Source organism: Ornithorhynchus anatinus, chromosome 5, assembly GCF_004115215.2.
Source record: "Ornithorhynchus anatinus isolate Pmale09 chromosome 5, mOrnAna1.pri.v4, whole genome shotgun sequence".
NCBI lineage: Eukaryota > Metazoa > Chordata > Mammalia > Monotremata > Ornithorhynchidae > Ornithorhynchus > Ornithorhynchus anatinus.
This window is the reverse complement of record NC_041732.1, coordinates 76,053,707-76,078,112: the sequence shown is the minus strand read 5'-3', so window position 1 is coordinate 76,078,112 and position 24,406 is coordinate 76,053,707. Positions and strand designations below refer to the sequence as shown.

At 48.0% G+C, this 24,406-nt stretch overlaps 1 protein-coding gene across 1 annotated transcript in view; it reads left to right on the top strand.

Moving 5' to 3' along the window:
* Window positions 1–24,406, top strand: part of PRDM16 (PR/SET domain 16) — a 627,415-nt gene that overhangs the window by 285,609 nt on the left and 317,400 nt on the right.

The window sequence follows — 24,406 nt, the reverse complement described above, 5'->3', positions numbered from 1 at the left end:
ACAAAATAAGTACTTAACAAATACCACAAAGAAAAACCCCAAAACAAAAGCTGTGTGTAAAGTGCTGGGCTGGATTCAAGAGAATCAGATCAAGATGCAGTCCTGATTGCATTTGGAGCTCATAATCTAAGAGGTAGAGAGAGCAGGTATCTCACCTCATTTTATAAATGAGGAATCTGAGCCCAGAGAGGTCAAGGGACTTACCTGATGTCACACAGCAGGTCACAGGGCTGTATTATGCTTTTATTTTCTCCAAGCATTTTCCCATTTGGGATCTCCTTCTCTCGACACAACATCCCTGTGAAGTTGGGAGTGACAGGTTTTACAGATGAGGAAACTGAGGCAAGAAATAAGTAAACTGTGCTTATCTGCCACAAGAGGGTCAATCAATGAGTGGTATTTATTGAGCATTTACTGGAGAGCACTGTACTAAATTGTTGGAATAGTAATAATGATAGCAATAATTATGATATTTGTTAAGTGCTTACTATGCATCAAGCACAGTTCTAAACACTGGGGTGGATACAAGTTAATCAAGTCAGACACTTGGAGCTCACAGTCTAAGGAGGATGGAGAGCAGCAGGCAAGTGGAGGATTTGGGATTAGAACCCGGGTCCCCTGACTCCCAAGCCCATGCTAATAATAATAATGATGGTATTTTTTAAGGCTTCTCTTCGTGACGGACATTGTACTAAGTGCTGGGGTGTGTACAAGCAAATCAAGTTGGGCACGGTCTTTCCACTGGATCATGTTGCTTCTGAAATAATCAAATATACTGTACAAAGTACAGTATAATAGAGTTGGTAGATGTAATCCCTGGCCAGAAGGAACTTTCAGTCTTCAATGGAAACACACCAATTTACACATAGGGGTAAGACAGTATAAGGACATCAGTGCTGTGGGGTTGAGTTGACTGTTGGACGGATGTTACCGGTTGACAGTTACAGAGCTATTCCCTGATCTCTATGAATTAGGAATGGCAAGTCAGAGCTTCATCAGTTGTGACTTTGCTTTAGTTGATAGAGAATATCCCCTGTATATCACCCTGAGTTTTTGTTGGGAGCATCATTGGAGCAGCCATTTTTGCAAACATGGTTATCCCTCAGGCTGGACTTTGGCTTGACAGTGTTGTTGGGGTTTTTTGGTTTTGTTTTAGTTGTTTTAAATGGTATTTGTTAAGAGCTGGGATAGGTACTATTATTATTATTATTGTGGTATTTGTAAGCGCTTACTGTGCACCAAGCACTGTACTGAACGCTGAGGTAGATACAAGGTAAGCAGGTTGTCCCATGTGGGGCTCACAGTCTTAATCCCCATTTTACAGATAAGGAAACTGAGCACAGAGAAGCTAAGTGATTTGCCCAAAGTCACACAGCTGACAAGTGGCAGTTCCGGGATTAGATACCCATGACCTCTGACTCCCAAGACCGTGCTCTTTCCACTAAGCCACGCTGCTTCTCATACTAGATAATGAAGGGTACATTGTGTCTTTCTGGTGGCACTGAAGTTCAATTCAGTTGCGTGGGTTCTTTTTTAAAATCATCAAGTCCATTTTTGTTTAATTTTAGCTAACTTGGTTGAAAACGCCAAGCAATAGACCACTACCAATTGGTGACTTATCTGCCTCCCCCTACCCCCCATTTTTTAAAATGGGTTTTGTTAAGCTCTTACTATGTGTCAAGAATTCTTCTAAGTGCTAGAGAAGATACAAGGAAATTAGGTCAGACATATACCCTGTCCCACATGGGGCTCACAGCCTAAGTATCAAATCTCCATTTTACAGCTTGAGAAAAACTGAGGATCAGAGAAAATAAGTGAGTTGCTCAAGGTCACACTGCAGACAAGTGACAGAGCTAGGATTAGAACCCAGGTCAATTCGATTCGGTTGTATTTATTTAGCGCTTAATGTGTGCAGAGCACAGTATTAAGCGATTAGGAGAATCCAATAAAACAATAAAGAGACAGATTCCCTGCCCACAACAAGCTTACAGTCTAGAGGGGAAGACAGTCTTCTGACTCTTAGGCCCATGCTGTTTCCACTAGGTCCCGCTGCTCCTAGGCCACTTCATACGCATGCCCTCCGTCACAGCTCTCAACCGCATCTCTGATCTCTATTGTAATTCCAAATCGTCCCAAATCAAATTTAATCAATCGACCAACCAATCGGTGGTATTTACTGAGCGCTTATTGTATGCAGAGCACTGTACTAAGCACTTGAGAGATTCCAGCAGTACAGAGTTAGTAGACATGTTCCCTGCCCCCACACATCCCCCACCGCCCTCCGCCAATCCTGCAAACTGCGGCTTTCCCTTTCCCTACATTCTCCAGGAAGCCTTCCCCAGTTGATTCCGGCACCCCAGTCTCTTCAGTCCAGGCACCCCAGTTTCACCAGTCCAGCTCCTATCCTTAACTGACACTTAAATATTTTATTCCTAACCTCAGTGCTCATATACGTAGGGTTGAATTCATTTGAGTGTTGAGTGGTTTGACTGTTTCCTCTTCCTCTTGCCCTTGCTGAAGTGCCCTTGCTCTTCCCACAGTGGGAATTCCTTTCCCACAAAGAGCTTACACTCTGACAGTCACAGAATAGGAGTCCAACAGAATGGGCAGATCTGATGGCAGTCAATCAACCAATCAATCAGTGGTTTTTATTGAGCTCTTATTATGTGCACAGCACTGTAGTAAGTGCTTGGGAGAGTACAAAACAACAGAATTAATAGATAAGTTCCCTTCCTATAGCAAGCGTACAGTCTAGAGGCATGAGCAGTATGGCTTAGTGGTAGAGCCCGGGCCTGGGAATCAGAAGTTCATGGGTTCTAATCCCGACTCCGCCACATGTCTCCTTTATGATCATGGTCAAGTCACTTCACTTCTCTGGGCCTCAGTTACCTGATCTGTAAATTGGGGATTAAGAGTGTGAGCCCTATGTGGTACGGGGACTGTGTCCAACCTGCCTAACTCGTATCTACCCCAGCGCTTAGAACAGTGCTCAGAACATAGTAAGCGCTAAACAAATGCCATTATTATCATTATTATTATTTTTGATGAGCAGACCCCATCTACCTAAGGGATTTTGCTCCTCACCTTCTTCCCAAGAACTGCCACTTCCAGAAGTCTATTTAGATCTCCCTCCAGACTGGAAGTTCCTTGTGAGCAATGCATGTGTCTTCCAACTCTATTGTATTGTACCATCCCAAGAGCTTAGTACAGTGCTCTATAAACAGGAAACAATAAATAAATACCACTGATTGATGGATCTGTGATCATGGGATCAGGATTGGAGATTCAGTTGCGAGGAAGAAGGGAAAAATCCCATTGGACTGGAAACCCTCAGAGGGCCGGAAACGTGTCTTTTACACTTATTGTATGTTCCCGGTGTGTGGCACGGCACTCCAAACGTAGTGGAAGCTCAGTAGATACAGTGCTCTTGAATGAGTGGATGAATGAATGACATTTCCATTTCATTTTCCCCGGAAATTGCCCCTGGAAACAGATGAGGGAAAAGCAACGCAATCCAAAATCGTAATAATAATTATGGTGTTTGTTAAGTGCATACGAGGTGCCAAGCGATGGGGTAGATACAAGATAATGTGGTTGGATGCAGGCCCTGCCTGACTCGTGGGTCTTGGGAAGCAGCAGAAAGAACAGTGTCACTTAGATCAATCAGACCCGTGTGCCACTGGAGCGGAACCATCGTCCGTTTTGGTCCCGGAAAAGAGTCATCCAGACTCATTAGCACTATGAATCCCCTAGATGTGGCTCAGTCGTCCTCCTCACCTCTAACTATCATCGCCAGTGTTTATCGAGGACCCACTTTGTCAGGAGCACTGTTCCTCACCCCGGAGCCCCGGGCAATGACTCCCTCGCCTTTGTAGACCCACCTCCTCCCCGCCCATCCTCTGTAAATGTTTTTATATCTATCTCTCCTATTAAAGTGTAAGCTCTCTGTGGGCATGTCTTGGGCTTTGGTTGTACCTTCCTCAGCATTTTGTACAGTGCACTGCCCTCAATTAAATATCGCTGCTACATCTGCCCCTCCACACTTAGGCTAGGGCCCTGACCCATCTACCTCCTTCTCTCTCCCCTCCCTTTCCCCCCACCCCGTGAGAACCAAATGTTCCCATCAACCAGCGGGTGGGTCAGGAGCAGCTGATTTGGGTGACTGCCTTTTCTCCTTCTGCCACTCGGCACCTTCGTTTTCTTCCTTCACCTCCTCCTGCTCCTCCTCCTCTTCCTCCTCCTCCTCCTCTTCCTCCTCCTTCTCTTCCTCCTCCTCCTCCGGGTGCCCTCAGGTCCTCCAATTTCCCCTTCTCCCTCTCAAATTCTGCCCATGTCCGCACCCTCATTAATCAATGTCAAGTCACGGAGTGTACAACAAGGAGTGCATTCTTCAACTGCCCCTCAACCCTCATACATCCCATTGTCCCCCAAACTGATTCAGATGGCAAGAAAACAGCCCATGCAGCACATAAAAGAGACGAGACAAAAATGAAAAGAATCAAGGGAGAAATAAAAAGAGGAGGCTTTTTCCCCTGAAACCCTCGAATAAATACTCGGCAATGATAATTTAAATTATTCATACATTTATGAAAACATCCATTGAAGGGTGAAGTGTATGATGCTCTTTGTCTATTTTTCTTGTCTCTTGTTTGGGATTAACCTTTACTGTAACTCGGACTGGCACTGCCCGCTCACAAAGACCACCCTTTCTTTCCATGGGAAAAAATGTTTCATCATATCAACACGGAAAGTTAAGGGGAGGTATTTGTGCTGATGCGGCAGTTGTGAAGCATGAGAGAGACGCAGCATTCTCTGGGCCCAGAGAGTGTCCCCTCAAGAAAAATACACAAAGGGAGCTCTCAAGCCGAGGCATGCTCTTGACATCTATCCCACGACGGCACCGTTAGGTTTCGGCCGGACCACGCTGCTCTGCAGAGAGTCGCTTTACCGATATGCCTGGCGGGTTCACACCCCGCCCCGCTCCCCCCCAACATTCTCTCTCTCTTTCTCTATCTATCTATCGCTATGTACACGTCCCCACACTCCCTCTGTTTCTCAGCAATGTCAAACTGCCCTCCCATGCCCTGGAAAATTTGATGCCTGATCAATCAAACAATTAATGGGATTTATTAAACCCTTACAGTGTGCCAAGCGCTATACCAAGTACTTGGAAGAGTTCAATAAAATAAAATTGGTAGACATGATCCCTGCCCTCAAGGAGCTTTCTGAATGTCCCAAGGGATGACTTTGCAAGCTTCTTGCGGGCAACATACCTGTGTCTTGCTTCGGTTGAACTTTCTCAAGTATTTAGTACTATGCGCCACCCTCAGTAGAGAAGCAGCGTGGCTCAGTGGAAAGAGCCTGGGCTTGGGAGTCAGAGGTCATGGGTTCAAATCCCAGCTCTGCCACTTGTCAGCTGTGTGACTGTGGGCAAGTCACTTCACTTCTCTGTGCCTCAGTTCCCTCGTCTGTAAAATGGGGATTAACTGTGAGCCTCATGTGGGACAGTCTGATTACCCTATATCTACCCCAGCGCTTAGAACAGTGCTCTGCACATAGTAAGCGCTTAACAGATACCAACATTATTATTATTATTATTATTAGGAGTTCATTTATTCGTTGAATCCTATTTATTCATTCAGTACCATCATTACGACTACTACTATTATCTCTACTACTACTATTTCGGTTGTTTTAAATAAATACTACCACTAATTCAGTTGTTTTAAATAAGCCTCCCCGAAGAACAAATATTGGGATCGAGGTACTGACCCAACTAATGAGATCTGTGTACGCCAGACCCTGTCTGTCGAGAAGACAATCAGTCTTAAATCCTCACCCACAGCCAAAAATAGCTCCACTGTCTAGTTTTTTGTTTTTTTAAGGGCCGGAGAGAGTTTGAAAAATCCTATCCATTTGATTTTTCATTCGCCCCTCTTTAAATCTCAGTTTTGGCCCCAGCTAAACTAGGACTGATGTGTCAGTAGAATCTGGCTCCTACTGTATCCTTAATCTTCCGGGCCACCCCGAGGTCTGGGGCGTGAACTTTTGTCCCAGGAGGGCCCGGATGGCTTCGGGTGTTTTCCGCCGAGGCCTCCAGGCATCGAGATCCCGAAGACGTCTCGGCAATTGCTGGAGGTTGGGCCTGTCCGTAACGTTTGTCAGTCAGTACATCGTTGGTATTTACTGAGTGCTTACTCTGTGCAGAGCACCGTACTGAGCACTTGGGAGAGTACCCTCTCAATGACACCCTCACTGTGTCCCCTTCCTGTTGCTTCCCGGAAGGAGGGCAGACTGACCAGCACAGAGATGGGGCACTGTGGTCCGGAAACGAGCGGCTCTTTTCTAGCAGGAGTGGCATAAGGGTCAGGAGACGAGGAGTCTTAGGCCAGAGGGAAGACAGTGCCAGGTGCCGCAAGCAATAAACATAACAGCACAACAAGGGGCAGCTTTTATGTGTATACGATACGGCCGGGATGTGGGCCCTGCGTTGGGCTTTTCAGTCACACACCCGCCTGTAGGTAAATTTCACTGTCGGTGACATCTTCTTCAAGTACAGAGGACTGTTCTTCTTTGCCCCACCCGCCCTCCCGTTCCACTTCTTTCTCATCATTTAACTGTTTCTTTAACAGAATGCAGCAGAGGAGGGTATGCGTGTGTGTGTGTGCGCGCGCTTGGGCGTGAATGCTGTGATGAGTGTGTGTGTGTTTTTTACTGGACTCAATCTCATCACGGTTCCCCGTTGGATCGCTTCAAGGACAGGATTCAAACCCTCTGTGCAGGCTCCTGTCAGAACCGTCACTTCCTGAAATTATCTTCCTTCTGCCCGGGCACAGTTCGGGTTTTTGCGGTTCATTAGAGAGTTGAAACGGGAATGGACTTTCTGCCGGAAAAGACGACGGCTCGTTTTGATTCCCAACTGCGTTTTCAAGATGCTTTTGAGTCTGGTCAGGATGGACATGGAGAAACGGGGGACACTTTGGCAGGGCCAGAAGGAGCCCCAGATTCATCCTTACCAAATGTGTATCAACTTTTCTGGTCTGGAAAAGAGATCGGGAAATTCAAATTGGATTTCTGTCTGATCCTCTCCCATCCAGCCTTACTCCAAAGCCCAGTGTGTGTGGGGGGGAATCCCACCCAGAGCCCAAGCTCTCGTTATCCCGAATGAAAACACCCCTGGGGCCGGAAATGCCAACTTTGGGGAACTTGGCCGGAGGTCAGGTGATCGCGGGTGGTGGGCGGACGGGTGGCCCAAGCACGGGCCTCCGAACCTCTTCCGTCCTAGTTTCTCATGGGAGATGGGGCCCAAGCGTGCCAGCCTCTCCTGTCGATTTCCAGTTCCACCCAGCCCCTCCAATGGGCCCCCTGAGGCTATCTGCGGTGGCTGTCTCTGTCTGACTGGCAGCCCCTAAGACTGATTTTCCTTGAAACTCCTTGTAAAGCAAATGCCTTCCCTGTCCCAGTCTCGGGCCACCATTTGGGACGGCAGCGGCGTGTTCTTGCCCAGAATTATCAGTGACAGTTCTGGGATTTTTTTTTTTCCTTCCCTCCTGCCCCGCCTCTCCCCAGCCCATACAAGGTATTGAGATGCCTCAGTTATTCAGTAACCTCCCTCCTCTCTCCTCCTCCTCCTGCTCCTTCTCCTCCTCCCTCCTCTCCTGCCACCATTGCTGGGGTCTGGGAAGGTAGCCAAATGCCACTAAGGACACTGGAGCAATAAATCATCCCTCTTCCAACATCTGCAGGCCCCAAAGGCTACCCCCTTGCTGCTTGCTGGTTTCCCCCCGCCCTCCCTTTCTCCCCGTCCCTCTCGGACAAAACACCCTATTGTCGCTGCCCAAGTGAAGAAGACTCGTTTTTCTCTTACAATGGCCCTCTGAAGCCCAGTTGTGCACTGCCAAAGAAGATGCCTAAATCTCTGCAGGGAGTCTGCCTCTCACTCTTTTTTTTCCTCCTGTAGTTCATACATTTCCTCTCTCACGGGGGTCACCGGGAGCCTTTCATTCTAGCTTCATATTCACATAAAGACATCAAGAAAAAAAAAACTCGGCAGAAAGAATTATTAGGCATGGCTGTCAAATGCTTTATCAGAAAAAAAGCGGGAGGGGAAAACCGCACAGTAACTCTTTATGTGCTGGCTTTGTTCGCCCAGCCCGTGGGCCACTGTGCCCATCCAGCTCACGGTCAACCTCGGGCCTAAAACAAGAGATGTTTGAAATTCAGTGGCGGGAGGAAAGCCACAGCCTTCCTCTCTCCTCCTTCCCCTTCGCTTCTTCCTCTCCATCTTCATCTCTCCTCTCTCTTCTTTGCCCTCTGCCCTTCTCTTTCTTTTTCCCTCCATTCTCCCTTTCCTCCTTCATCCTTCTCTCCCCTCCCCCCCACCCCAGTTCCCTTCTCCCCAACCTCCCTTCTTCTTCTCCTTTTTGGCAAGGGTGGGACACCCTGATGTGCACTTTCTCCCACAACAATTCGAGTTGAATCGGCCTCACTTGGCCACGCCGGCTTGGAAGCTCTGCATCCAGAGTGCGGGTGACGCAGAGAGACTGCTGCGTGTGAACATCACCGGCCTGCTTTGGCTCGCGAAGGGGCCTCTTGAGCAGCGTATCGTCCGTTTCTTTGCGACGCGCTCGATCTTCCCACTCCCATCTGGGATCGTCCTCGGGAGCTGGCCCTTCTCGAGGGTGTGGCGGGAACTGGGGCAGAGGTTACGCGCTGAGTTGCAGGTTTGGAAATTGGATTCACTGGGGGAGCAGGCGATGGCCTTTAACTCCTTCCTAACCTCCTCCCGCCCAGCCACCACCAAAGCGGTCCGGGGCAAGCCCCTTCCGGCTGCCCTGCCGCCTTCCGGGAAAACTTCCCGGGAACGTCCGAGTCCCCCGCGACACCTTTGGGAGCCACGGGGACGACGATCGAGTGAACAGCTGGACGCTGCCCATTCAAGTTTCTGCTGCGAGAGAAAGAGCCTCTGGATAAAGTTGAAAACATCCTTCGGAGACACAGGAAACCGAGCTCGGCATTCCTACAAATTATTCCCTCCGCAAACATTTTTATTTCCAATTAGCAAAAGAAAAATTGCTAATTTGCTGCAGTCGGGCAGGGCTGACATCTCAATCTGCAAAGTGTCAGGACATTGAAAGAGATTGTTTCACACTGTGCCGGAGAGAGAGCCGCTCTAAAGAGGGTCAGGGCAGCAGACCCAGGAACCAGATTGGGTAGCTCCAGTGCTAAATTACTCACACAAGACGCACATTGTCTGCCGTGCCAACTACAGCGTGCTCGCTTTCTCATTCTTTCCCTTTTTTAGTTGGGCCTGATGGGGGAGGGGACGCGGGAGGAGGAGGAGGGGGAAGGGGAGGAGGCGGGGGGCTCTGGCATTTGGTCAGGTCTCGCTTTAGAGGATCCTCAGCTTTTGCCTGAAGCTGGAACTTTCGCCTTGCCGGATGGCGGTTAAATATTATCCAGATCGGTCTTGAGCTTTCAGGAACCGGATGATAAAATTTATCCAGGTTGCAACCATTCAACTGCCCCCGGCAGATTCGGTCCGAGATAATGGGTTTAATGGGAGTTAATAACTGAACAGCACAGTGAAGCACCAGGGAGGGAAAGGAGACTCGGGCAGGGCGGTGAAATGGGAAGAGATGAGCACAAAGAGCGGCGGACTGGAGTTTGGCCCAGAGGGACCGTTGGGGTTCTCTCGTCTGGGCTGAACACGTGGAATTTTGGAACGGAAGTACTCCGTCGGGCGTGTGGGGCTGATGTTCGAGACGAGCGGGAATTCCATCTTCCCCCTCTTCTCTGGGAGGGACTGGGACAACAGACACTTGTCCGGAGCCCAAGCGGAAGCGTTGAATCAGCGGATCCGAGGATCGTCTCCTTCTTGACGTTCCCATGTGGAAATCCAGAGCGGGCGCAGAAGTGGTGTTGCTTACTTGTTAGAGCATGGGCCCAAGGAGTCAGAGGACCTGGGTTCTAATCCCAGCTCTGCCACTTGTCTGCTGTGTGATCTTTGTGCCTCAGTTATCTTTGTGCCTCAGTCATCTCATTGTAAAATGGGGATAAAGACTTTGAGGCTTTGATTTCAAGCACAGCCCGGCTGGATTCTGACTTTGGTCCGCACCCTGGGGCCTAATCAAATCGGTCCTTCAGGTGGCCTTTTTTGAGCTCCTACTGAATGAGCACCTACTGAGAGCAAAGCCCTTTAAGCGCTTCGGAGCGTTCAGTATAGTGCATGATATCCATCCATTGCATAATCAATACATTATCACTCTAGGAGCCCACAGTTTAATGGGGGAGACGACCAAAATTATTTACAAGGAGTGAGAGCAGGAGGAAGAACAGGGCTATAATCCATTTCAAGACCTCCCTGCCTCCTTTCTTTCTCCCCTCCGGTTCTTACGTCAGTCTACCGCCCAGATCATTTTTCTAAACATTCAGTCCACATGTCCCTACTTCTCAAAAACCTCCAGTGGTTGCCCATGTACTTCCACATCAAACAGAAACACTTTACCATCGGCTTTTAAGCACTCGATCACCTAGCCCCTTCCTACCTTACCTCCCTGATTTCCTACTACAACCCAGCCCGCCCACTTGGCTTCTCTAACGCCAACCTTCTCGTCGTACCTCCGTCTCATCTATTTCACCGCCAAGCCCTTGCCCGCGTCCTTCCTCTGGCCTGGAACTTCCTCCCCCTTCAAATCCTACAGACCATCACTCTCCCTACTGTCAAAGCCTTCTTAAAAGCACATCTCCTCCAAGAGGCCTACCCTTATTAAGCCTTCATTTCCCTTACTCCCTTTCCCTTCTGTGTTGTCTATGCGTTTGGACCCGTATCCTTTAAGCACTTGATATTCAGCCCCCTCAGCATTTATGTGCAAATCAATAATTTATTTTAATGTCTATCTCCCCCTCTGGACTTTAAACTCCTTGTAGGTTGGGAATGTGTCTACCAACTGTTGTATTGTAATCCTCCAAGCACTTAGTACAGTGCTCTGCACCCAGTAAACACTCAGTAAATACCATCAATTGATCTACTGCTCTTGAAGCAGGCTTTAATGATGGCCTGGAGGGATGGGGGGAGCCTCAGTGATTGTCCCAGCAGACGGAGAGGTAAGCTTGTTGTGGACAGGGATTCTACGTTATTGTGATATTGTATTCTCCCAAATGTTTAGTACCCTGCTCTGCACACAGTAAGCACTTAAACTCCTCTCTTCCTTCCCCACCCTGCACTCCCCCGCTGGAATCTGACTTCACCAAGGCAGTGCTGAAAGATGCAGCCCCTCGCTCACTTTCCCAGGGAGAGCAGAAAGTGAGGCTGAGCAAATGGACTGAACTGCATCCTGTATTCACTTGGCTCCGCGGGCCCCCTCCCATGGAAAGGGCCGGCTGGTAAACCTTTAAGGAAGCAGCTAATTTTGTTGACTTTATTAATAACAATAGTATTTGTTAAGCTCTTACTATGCACCAAGCACTGTACTAAGCCCTGGGGTAAATTCAAGATGATCAGGTCCCACATGTCCCTTGTTGTGGGCTGGGAATGTGTCTGTTTATTGTTATATTGTACTCTCCCAAGAACTTAGTACGGTGCTCGGCCCACAGTAAGCGCTTAATAAATACGATTGACTGACTGACTGACATGGGGCTCACAGTCTAAATAGGAGGGAGAATGGTTTTGAACCCCCATTTTGGAAATGAGGGCACTGAGGCACAGGGAAGTTAAGTGATTTGCTCCAGGTCACACAGCAGGTAAGCGGTGGAATGGGATTAGAACTCATGGCCTCTGACTCGGAGGTCCAGGCTCTTTCCAGTAGGCCATGCTGCTTCTCTGGTTACATGACTGATTCCTCTCATCGCCGGAAGGCTGGACCAGTGTTGGTCAGGGCTGAAGTTGCAGTCTCTATCTCCCTCTCCTTCTTCCCAGACTCCAAAGCCCCCTGGATCTGTCCCTCTTCTAGCAGTGTGCTTCAAGCTGGAGGGCCTGTGGCCTAAAAGCATCAACTGGGGAGGCCACGAGGCTAAATGGAGAGAGCCTTGGGCTGGGAGTCGGGAGACCCGGGCTCTAGTAGTGTTAGCTCTGCCACTGACTGGCTGGCTGACCTTGCGTAATAATGACAATAATAATAATAATTATTGAGTATTTACTATGTGGCAAATATTGTACTAAGGTCTGGGGTAGATACATGGTAATCAGGTCATACATGGGGCTCAAACTCTAAGTAGTAATAGTAATGTTGGTATTTGTAAAGTCCTTACTATTTGCCAAGCACTGTTCTGAGCGCTGGGGTAGATACAAGGCAATCAGGTTGTCTCAAGCAGGGCTCACAGTCTTAATCCCCATTTGACAGATGAGGTAACTGAGGCACAGAGAAGTTAAGTGACTTGCCCGAGGTCACACAGCTGACAAGCGACGGGGTCGGGATTAGAACCCGTGACCTCCGACTCCCAAGCCCGTGGGATAGAGCTCCGGCATGGGAGTCAGGAGGACTTGGGTTCTAATCCCGGCCACTTGTCAGCTGGGGTGCCATGGGCAAGTCACTGACCTTCTCTGCTTGCTTAACGAGTACTATATTGAAAAATAAAAGTAGGAGGTAGAATAGGTATTGAACCCCCATTTTACAGATGAAGGAACTGAGGCACAGAGAAATTAATTGACTTACCCAAGGTCACACAGCAGCCAAGAGAGAGAGCTGGATTTTGAACCTAGGTCCTCTGACTCGCAGGCCTGTGCTCTTTCCACCAGACCACACCGCTCCTCAACTATCTGGGCCTCCTTTTCCTCATCTGTAATGTGGGGGTGATGCCTCTCACACCTGCCTCTCCCTTTCTTTTAGATCTTGGGACAGGGAATGTGTCCGTTCTGATGATCTTGGATCGCCTGGCGCTTAGCGGGGGCTTAGCACCGAGCAAGCACTTAATGAAATACCATGACAAATGAATTCACCTAGGAATTGAGTTTAACCATGCTTAACTTCTGGTTTTGGACACATCTTGTCCAGCTGTCGATTCTTGCTGATCTCTTGGAGTAATATGAGTATGACAATCTTGTCTCCCCTGTCAGTGGTTTAGCAGGACACCCTCGGAAGAAGTAGAGCAGAGTTGGGTTTGATCTTGCTTTGTTGACTCCACCACTAGCCTGTTTACCACCCAGAATGCCCTGCACGGTCTCAGGGGTGTCCCTCAGCAGGGAAACTGAGTCATATCTGCAGGTAGGGTCCAGCCAAGCCTCCTGCTCCCCCTAGGTAAGCTTAAAACAGCATGGTCTAGTGGATAGAGCTTGGGCCTGGGAGACAGAAGGAGCTGGGTTCGAATCCCAGCTCTGCCACTTGTCTGCTGTGTGAACAGACAAGTCACTTCACTTCTCTGTGCCTCCATTACCTCAGCTGTAAAATAGAGATTAAGACTGTGAGCCTCATGTGGGACAGAGACTGTGTCCAACCTGATTATCTGTGTCTACCCCAGCACTTCGTACAGTGCCTGGCACATAGTAAGTGCTTAACAAAATACCATAAACCCTGCCCCCCCCAAAAAAAAACCCCCAAAACAGCCTATTCACGCTCTAGATTGGGGAAGGGATTGGGTTGCCATTAACAAGGACATTCAGGCCCAATCTTCAACCTCCCCTGGTGCAGCCATCTTTAGCATTGACTGATCCATCAAGATCAGTCATTAGTCAGTAGTGCTTGGCACACAGTAAGCACTTAACAAATACCATCACTATTATTATTATTGTCAATCGTATTTATCGAGCTCCTGTTGAGAGCAGAGCATTGTGCTTAACACTTGGGAGAATTCTATGGAAACAAGGCACATGTTCCTGCCATCACGTAACTTACAGTGAGACAGGCAGATGGACATGATTTATAGAGTAGGAATTGGGGGGAGAATGAGGATAACAATAATATTGATGATAATCGTATTTATTGAACATTTACTGTGTGCAAAGCACTCTAATAAGCACTTGGGAGAGTACATTATAACATCAGACACATTCTCTGCCCACATTGAGCTCTCGGTCTAGAGGGGGAGACAGACATTAATATAAATAAATGAATTACATATATACACAGATATACATATGTGCTGTGGGGAAGGGAGGGAGGAGGAATGAAAAAGCAAATATAAACATTGCAGAAGGGAGTGGGAGAAAAAGAGAAGAGTCAGGGAAGGCTTCTTGGAGGAGATGTGCCTTCAGTAAGGCTTTAAAGTGAAGGAGAGCAGTTATCTGTCTGGTAATCTGTCTGTCTGATAATGGAACAGATGATAGTATGGAATGCCATGATGTTTAACTTTCCCTTCCTCATTCGGAAGTGTCTGCTCCGGTTCCTGATCTGCTGGAAATGAGGAAGAAGCACTCCTATCCCCTCCTTGCTAGAACAAATTTTGGAGTGAGGGATTGTTCTATTTCTCACTTCCACTTTCACCAAGGCAAGGGTGGACCTTAGGAAGTCCTGGGAAAGGGGTTGTGTTTGTAGAGGCAGAAGCTGTGTTTGGTGTGTTCTCCCCAGACTCATTTTCTTGGCCCTGGAGATTCAGGGTTTATTTACGAACGTTTCCAAATGCTTGAAAGAGAAGGCTCCTTACAGCCCTTTTTCACCTGCTCCTCCCCAGTCTGCACACTTCAGTCCTCCCAAGCAGATCGCACCCAGTGCTCCCACATCCAGCCCCTTGCTCACACCCTTCCCCCTGTCCGAAGCTTCCTCTATCTGTAAATCTTCCAGACAACAGCTCTCCCCCATCTTCAAAACCCTTCTGAAATCTTATCTCCCCCAGGAAGCCTTCCCCAGTTAATTTCCACCAAAACCTAGACCCTTGGGCACTCACCCCTTGTCATGCCCCTCCCTGTACGATAGCGATAGCACATCTTTTCACGTCTTTAAACTCTGTGGCTTCCCCATACCCATAATTTCTTTTAGTGAATCTCCCCTGTAAGCTCCTCGAGGGCAAGGATCATGTCTACTCATTCCATTGTACCCTCCCAAGCTCTTAATAAAGTGCTCTGTACAGAGGGTAAAGCACATGGTGAATATCACTGATTGATTTCCTTTAATCATATTTTTTATCTTGCTTTGGCTATTGCCAGCTTATATCTGTTATCTCCGGCTCATCCTGTATGTAAACCAGGTGTCTGCCTGTCTCCCTTTAATCGTATTTTCTTCCATGCTTTGGCTACTGCCAGTTTATTACCTGTTATCTCTTTGGCTCATCCCCTATGTATACCAGGTGTCTGTCTCCCCCATTAGATCGTAAACACTTTGAGGGCAGGGACTGTGTCTTCTCACTTCTGCCGTGTGCTTCCAAATGCCCCGAACAGTGATTCTCAAGTGGCAGACATCAAGAAGATTGGACTCCACCCCAGAAGGGTCCAGTGGTAGGGTGTTCTGCCCGGATCGGGGACTCAAAAATTCCGACCAATAAGTGAACCAGGCAAACGTGCCCTGGTGTTTTTGGCTATCTACTTGCCCAAGAGCAGGTGCTGGGCCAGAGGGCTGCAGTCCTTCCTGTTCTCTGAGCCTAGAGCTGCAGAATAATAATAATAATTATGGTACTTCTTAAATGCTTACTATCTGCCAAGCACTGTTACAGATGAGGAAACCGAGGCACTGAGAAGTGTTTTTTTTTGTTTTTTGGGTGTTTTTTATGGTATTTGTTAAGTGCTTGCTATGTGTCAAGCACTGTTCTAAGCATTGAGGGTCTGACACAGTCCCTGTCCCACCTGGGGCTCATGCTCTTAATCCCCATTTTACAGATGAGGGAACTGAGTTGTAGAGAATTTAAATGACTCATCCAAGATCGTACAGCAAAGTGGTGAAATCTGGATTAGAACCCAGGTCCTTCTGACTCCCTGGCCATTCTCTATCCACTAAGCCAAGCTGCTTCTTATCAATTCCAGTAAGGAATTGAGGGTCTCTCAAACTAGAAAATGGACTTGCTTTGGCCTGGGCAATCTCTGGAGGGTCGTCTCCTCTTCAGAATTTCTTTCAACCTGATAGTCCCATCAGGACCTCTGTCCCCTGATAAAACCAGATTCCAGTTGAGAAACCTAAACACATTAATGAGGTCCGTCCTCTCCTCCCTACCGGCCCGCCCCCGAGCTCTGAGCCACTGCCGCGTCTCTAAACCTTGAGCTGGGCTTCCTGGGCTGGAACCAAAATAAATTCCTGTCCCCTTCCTCCCTGGCACGGCCCCCGCCAGTCTTCACAAGCATAGTCGATAGCAACAGGGAACTGCCCTGATAACACGGCAGTGGTTCTCGATGTGCCTCTATCGCAGAGAGAGAGCAGAGCTCAAGGGAAATGGAGTATTTTATAATGTCACATCCGGAGAAGGCAGAGGCAGGTGTGTATGGGGTGCCTGAGATGAGGGATGCTTTTCTTAAGTGCAAATCAGGAAATAAAGCATTTGGGGCCATATGGGAAGGGGTAATGAGGAGATAAGCAAGAAGACACAAAGCAAATCTGAAGTTTTCCCAAACAGTGAAACCTTCATTATTGAAACTTTGGTTTCATTCTCCTGTGGAGATTCAGGGTGTGCACCAGACAGGTAGAGGGTCTGGGTGGGGCCTTTAGCTGGGTAGGGGCAGGCTGGACTCGGAGGAGAAATTGGCATATAGACGTTGTGGCTGGAGAGGGGAAGAAAAGTCGTCTTCCTGATCTGCTCAGACCTGATCTGCTTTAGTTTGTCAAGTTTTCCAGCCTGGCCCTCTTTTGACCATCCCAGGCAATAGGCTTCTTGATATCCACAAGTATATTACTGGCAGCAGGAGGGTTAAATTCTCCCCATGGGAAGCAGCATGGCCTAGTGGAAAGAGCATGGGTCTGAGAGTTAGAGGACCTGGGTTCTACTCCCGTCTCCATCACTGATCTGTTGTGTGACCTTGGCAAGTCGCTTAATTTCTCAGTGCCTCAGTTTCCTCAACTGTGAGCCCCATGTGAAGCATGGACTATGTCTAAACTGATAAACTTGCATCTACCCCAGTGCTTAGAATAGTGCTTGACACAGAGTAAGCACTTACAAACACCATAAAAAAAAACAAAGTACCACTTCTCGGGGCCTCAATTTCCTCATCTGTAAAATGGGGATTAAATCCGACTCCCTCCTCCTCAGACTGTGAGCCCCACGTGGGGCAGGGACTGGGTCCCACCTGGTTATCTTGCATCCACCGTAGCACTTAGAACAGTGTTGATGCATAGTAGGCACTTAAAAAATACCATAATAATAATTATTATCGTTGGAGTAACCATTGTCTGGATCAACCAGAGCCTATCCATGAAGGTTTACTAGCTGCCAATTTCCTTTCCACCTTCCTTTTGCAACAAAATGGCACCTCTAGTCCATATGAATGGTTCTCTCCAAGTTTCACCAACCTCTCCCATCCAGAAAGGTCCTTTTTAGTTTTGCATTATCTGCTCCCCTGGGCCCCATCACCCACCTTTCTTTTTAACGGTGTCTGTTAAGCACTTACTATGTGCCAGACACTGAACTAAGCGCTGGGATAAATACAAGATAATCAGCTTGGACACAGTCCATGCGTCACATGGGGCTCAGTCTTAATCTCCATTTTACAGATGGGGTAAATGTGGCGTAGAAAAGTGAAGTGACTTGTCCATGCTCACACAGAAGGCAGGTGGCAGAGCTGAGATTAGAACCCAGATCCTTCTGACTCACAGGACTGTGCTTTATCCACTAGGCCTTGTTGCTTCTCGCACCCTGGCACCGGTGATCCAGAGTTGGTGCTGATTTAAAATATTGGTGGGAGAGAACGAACGGCTTTAATGCATCAGGCTAGGTCCCATTCCACAGACCGAGCGTGCTAGTCCGACAGTGTCGACTTGTCAGTGAAGTGACTTCGTCCTGGCCACCTTCGGCTATTTCCCGAAGTAGCCGGGTGTCTTGGGAGGCAGCTGAGAGATTGCTAGACTTCACTTGTTCCTCACCAGAAGCAGACCAGCGTCTGATTTCAGGCGAGAGTCACAGGCCCCTTAACCTATCCAAGTCCCGTCAAGGTGGCAGAGACTCGCGTAGGGGGAGGGAGAAAAAGAAGGAGAGAGAAGAAGGGGACCGGAAGTGGGGAAAGGAGGAGAGGGAGAAAACCAGGAAGGGCAGTGCGGCTCATAGAAGAGCATGGGCCTGGGAGTCAGAGGACTGGGTTCTAATCTCAGCACTGCCACTTATCTCTCTGTGTGATTTTAGGCAAGTCACTTAGCTTCTCTGTGCCTCAGTTTTCTCACCCGAAAAATGGGGATTCACTACCCGTTCTCCCTCCTACTTAGACTGTAAGCCCCAAGTGGGAGACTGTGTCCTAGCTGATGAACCTGTGTCTACCCCTGTGCTGAAACAGTGCTTGGCACAGAGAAAGCACTTAACAAACAATATAATAATAAAAACTACCTGGGGCACCGCTATTGAGATAGCTTAAGTGATCTAGTGGAAAGAGCACAGGATTGGAAATCAGGAGATCCAGACTGCCACAGGCCCACCATGGCACCTTGAGCAAATGACTTATTTTCTCTGGGCCTCAGTTTCCTCATCTGTCAAATAAGGAAAAAGATACCCGAGCTTGTGGATACGGATAGGAACTATCTGATCCGATAATCTTGCAGCTACCCCATCACTTAGCCCAGTCTGATGTGTAGGAAGCACCCAATTGATGCTTTAATTATTATGCTGTTTTGGGCATTTTCTCATTCCTCCCATGCTGAGAAAAGAAAGGCATTCAGTAAATAGCTGAAAATGTTGGTCTCTGGGCCCAGGAGGTATTGGCTCCTGTTCCTTCCGTCCGACTTCCTTCTCTCCACCTGCTTTCCCTCCTCCATCCGCCCCACTAAACTGTAAGCTCCTCAGAGCGGGGTTAGTATCTACTAATTCTATTGCATTGCACTCTCCCAACTGCTTAATACAGTGCTCTGTCTACGGTAAGTGTTTATTCATTCATTCAATAGTATTTATTGAGCGCTTACTATGTGCAGAGCACTTTACTAAGCGCTTGGAATGTACAAATCGGTAACAGATAGGGACAGTCCCTGCACTTTGACGGGCTTACAGTCTAATCGGGGGAGACGGACAGACGAGAACAGTAGCAATAAATAGAATCAAGGGGATGAACATCTCATTAAAACAATAGCAAATAAACAGAATCAATGGATTCTAATAAATGGAAGTCCCACGAGGGACAGGGACTGTGTCCAACCTGATTATATTGTCTCTATTCCAGTGCTCGGCACAGAATAAGCATGTAATAAATAGCATAATCATACTTTGTATCATTATTTTTATTAATGAAAACGATTTATTGACTGATCAACCCAGAGGATTTAGGCTGGATCCAAAGGGTAAGGAGGGGGTGGAGATGACTAGGGTCAGAAAGGCACCATACTACTAGTGGTAGTATTTTAATGGGTGCCCTTCAGGTGCAACACATTGTTCTAAGTGCTCGGGAAGTGCACAGCAAAGAAGTGATCCATTCCCTGCACATAAGGAACATACGTTCGAATCGGGGAGGTAGCCAAAGTATGCATATGTTCACCAACAGAAAAATCGAAATAAACCCTTGAATGTACAAGTGAATGAAAGTATATATGTAAGTTTGGGGAATAAGTAAATAGATAAAGGCTCAAGATAGCTGAGGGTTTTATATGATTTAGCATGCTAGGAATAGATCAGGGAAGGCAAGAACCTGGGTTCTAATTCTGGCTCCGCCACGTGTCTGCTCTGTGACCTTGGACAAGTCACTTAAATAATAATAATAATGTTGGTATTTGTTAAGTGCTTACTATGTGCAGAGCACTGTTCTAAGCGCTGGGGTAGATCCAGGGTAATCAGGTTGTCCCAAGTGAGGCTCACAGTTAATCCCCATTTTACAGATGAGGGAATTGAGGCACAGAGAAGTGAAGTGACTTGCCCACAGTCACACAGCTGACAAGTGGCAGAGCCGGGAGTCGAACTCATGACCTCTGAATCCGAAGCCCAGGCTCTTTCCACTGAGCCACGCTGCTTCTCTCTGAGCCTCAGTTACCTCATCTGTAAAATGGGGACTAAGAGTGGGAGCCCAGTGTGGGACATGGACTGTGTCCAACCTGATTAACTTGTGTCAATTCCAGTGCTTAGAACAGTGCTTGGCACATAATAAGCACTTAATAAATACCACAATTATTATTCTTATTAATGAATATCATTGATTTATTATGTGAGTGGGTCATCAGAGAGTCTGGAAGTCAAGTGTGAGGAGCTATAGCTTGACTCAGAGAGACACGGAGAGCTAGAGGAGGGTCTGGAGAATTTGTTATTTGCTATTGTTTTAATGAGATGTTCATCCCCGTGATTCTATTTATTGCTCTCGTTCTTGTCTGTCCATCTCCCCCGATGAGACCGTAAGCCCGTCAAAGGGCAGGGACCGTCTCTATCTGTTACCGATCTGTACGTTCCGCGCGCTTAGTCCAGTGCCCTGCACATAGTAAGCGCTCAATAAATACTCTTGAATGAATAAATACTATCGAATGAATGAAAGTGGAGAGTTGGATGCCGAGCTATGCTTCGGGAATCACTCAGTGGTATCTATTGAGCACTAACTTTGTAAAGAGCACTGTACTAAGTGCTTGGGAGGGTACAATACCACTGAGTTGGTAGAAAGGTCCTCTGCCCTCAACAAGCTCAAAGTCTGGAGGAAGACAATCCCCCAGGCCTCAGGAGGACCTCGCTTTAGCCTCCTGAGGGTGGAACAGCGGGGAGAGCCAGCCTTGTGCAGAGCACTGTACTAAGTGCTGGGGTGAGTACAATACAACAGAGTTGGTAGTTAGGTTCTCTGCCCACAACAAGCTTACATTCTAGAGGAAGACAATCCCCCGGGCCTCAGGAGCACCTCGCTGTAGCCTCCTGAGCACAGACCATCTAGGAGAGGCGATCCTGATCACGGCGTTTGACTCGATATGGAAAACAACCCAGGCTCCATATAATCAAGACATTTCTAGTGAGCTGCGAGCAAGGGAAACCCATGGCACTGATGTCATTTTCAGATGAATCTGTCCCTGTTTCTTTGGTCAATCAGTCAGTGCCATTTACTGAGCACCTATTGAGTGCTAAGCATTGAGGGAGGGCACCAGAGAACCAAGACACCTCCCTTGACCTCCAGGAACTTCCAATCAATCAGTCAGTGGGATTGATTGAATACTTGCTGCGTACAGAGCACGGTACTAAGTGCTTGAGAGAGTACAATAAAGCAGAGTCAGTAGAGCGGCGTGGCTCAGTGGAAAGAGGCCGGGCTTGGGAGCCAGGAGTCATGGGTTCGAATCCCCGCTCTGCCACCTGTCAGCTGTGTGACTGTGGGCAAGTCACTTTACTTCTCTGTGCCTCAGTCACCTCATCTGGAAAATGAGGATGAAGATTGTGAGCCTCACGTGGGACAACCTGGTTAGCCTCTATCTACCCCAGGGCTTCGAACGGTGCTCGGCACACAGTGAGCGCTTAACGAATACCAACGTTATTATTATTCCCTGCCCACAGCCAGGTAAGTCGGCCTGCACCTCTTCTTTACAAATAGGCAGCTGCTACTGAAGGTAGCTGGTACGTAGCTGGGGCTCAGAACTGATGCTCCAGCCAGTGACATTGGAGCAACATGGGTAGGTGTTGCTTATTAGGCCAGTGGGGGTATCCTTCCAAATTGTGTGCCCTTATAGGTAGCCCCCTTGCTGCCCAGTGACATTTGCAGTCCACACTGCCTGGCTCAGTCTTCCTTTTTCTCTCTCTGGATCACAGTCATCCCCAAACCTCCGAGACAGGTGCCCCATTACTAACAGCCATCCTCTGTTCTGTGTTCTCTTACTGACACTTCGCCACGTCGCCTGAAAGGTCCCACTTTGTTGTTTTGGCTATTCATCGGCCTATGGCCTCCCCATTTCAACTCCCCATAGAGTCACTGGTTACTTGGCCTGTTGTCATCCATGCCTCAGTGGAAGGAGCCTGGCAATGGGAGTCAGAGGTCATGGGTTCGTATCCTGACTCTGCCGCTTGCCAGCTGTGTGACTTTGGGCAAGTCACTTAACTTCTCTGGGCCTCCATTTACCTCATCATTAAAAAGGGGATTAAAACTGTGAGCCCCACGTGGGACAACCTGATCACCTTTTATACCCCAGCGCTTAGTACAGCGCTTTGCACCTAGTAAGCGCTTAACAAATACCACCCTCACTGCACATCCCATCTCCCGCCCATTGGAGGTGCTAGAATAGCGGCCTTACAAAAGTTCTAACCTTTGCACTTTTGGTTAGAGTGGCAAAAATTCTCTCCATTTAGAAAACGGATGTGGATCTATCTCCTTAGGAGATTAGTTTCATATTTAATAATTGTGGTGTTTGTTAAGGACTTGCTATGTACTAGGCACTGAAGCTCTGGGGTGGACACAAGCAAATCAGGTTGGACGCAGTCCCTGTCCCACGTGGGGCTCACAGCCTCAATCCTCATTTGACAGATGAGATAACTCAAGCTCGGAGAAATGAAGCGACTTGCCCAAGGTCACGGAGCGGACAAGTGGCAGCGTCTGGATTAGAACCCATGCCCTTCTGATTCCCGGGTCCATGCTCTACCCACTCCACCATGCTGCTTCCCCATATTTGCTATCGTATTTGCCTGGGTTACGGTCGCAGGTGAAGACTGGTTCACTTTCCCCGAGGAACAACAGAGACAAAAGAGACCTCCCCGGAAGCTGAAGCGAATTCAGGCTCGGTTGTGAAAGCAACACCTTTGGCATGCCATAAAACTGGAACCTTCTCCCCAGCCAGTATCTGTCGGGCATTGAAACACAGTCATCTCGCAAGACGTTATCTCTCCCTGTTCTAGGCTAGTCTCCCCGGCCTCCCCACCCCCAAGCCACATTTACCCTGGGAATCAGAAGTTCTATCAATCGCACCCTTTTCTGCTGAAACCGAAAAAAGAAAAGAAAAAGGCTTTCCGATGTCCGGCCGAATAAGGAGTCCTTTGAGGTGATTATCAGGAGGTGTTCTCCTGGGCTAATTTTCACTATGACATGGCTAATAAAAGCGTTATTGGTGTCATTTCCCATTGGTGAACAAATGTTTCTTGAGTTTATAATCCCTGTTATCTCAGTCTAATAAAAATACAGCAGCGGGGATGAGTCGAAGTTCATCTTTTGTCTCTGCTGTTCAGGTGGCAGGTAGAGACTCCGTGAACTTCCACATATACCTGTATCGATCTGTGTACACATGCCCGGTGTCTAAACACGCACTCCCTCACGGCACCGGACACACATACAAGCAAGCACACACACACTCCCGTGCCTTTTCTTGCTCTCGTTTGTAGAGCGAGAAAAAAAAGATCCTGGAAGTAGTGACGCTTGGCCGGCAATATGTGGAATCCAGAACAAAGGTACTGTTATGTTTTTATCCCCGCGGAGGAAACTCGGTTTATTAGATGTCTGCTTTTCCTGCCACGGGCCGGGCTTGAGAAACTGCCGGGACTGTCCGCCTTGCCCTAAGACACGTGTCTAGCAAAGTGTTAATTCATTGCTGCGGCGATGTCGTACGGTAGTAATGTAGAACTGTGGTGATGTAGTTCTGTAGTAATGTAATACTGTGGTGATGTAGAAATGTAGTACTGTGGCGATGTAGTTCTGTAGTGATCCAGAATCAATCAATCAGTGGTATTTATTGAGCGTTTACTGTGTGAGGGGGTGTTGTGATGTTGTTCTGTAGTAATGTGATCAGTAAATCAGTGGTATTTATTGAGCACTTACTGGGTTTAGAAAACCGTACTAAGTGCCAAGTACACCAGCCAAGTTGGTAGACGGGATCCCTGTCCGCAAGGAGTTTACAGTCTACGATAATACTGTGGTGATGTAGTTCTGTAATAATGTTGCACTGTGACAAGGTAGTATTTCAGTAACATTGTACTGTGGTGATGTGGTATTTTAGTAATAAGGTAGTTCCGTGGTGATGTTGTACTTTAGTAATGAAGTGCTGCCCTAACTCCATTCTCTTCTCTCAAGGCGATGGGTGCCGGTTCAACTTTATGTGTTCAGAGTAAATAAGCAATATAATTCACGCACTGCCTGTGAATGTCTTTCCACTGTAAAGGACTGTGTCTTCTACCTCTATTGTACTCTCCCAAGTGCTCAGAAGAGTGCTCTACACACAGTGGGTGCCCAGTGCCTTCCAATGATCAACTGATTGATTGTCTGCTTACCTCCAACCTTCCCTCAGCGGCGAAGGGTCGAAGAGGCACAGATAGCCGTGACGGCAGTTCTCGAGCTGAAGGGCGAAGAGGGCGGGGGGAGGGCAGCCGTGCCCTCGACTTCTCGTCGCCTCTCTCTCTGCCCCACTGGCCTGTTCTTCCCAGCCCGTCCGGGGCCACTTGGACCCCGAGCAGCCTGTTCGAAGCATATCCCGATCGACGGGAATCCTTCTGG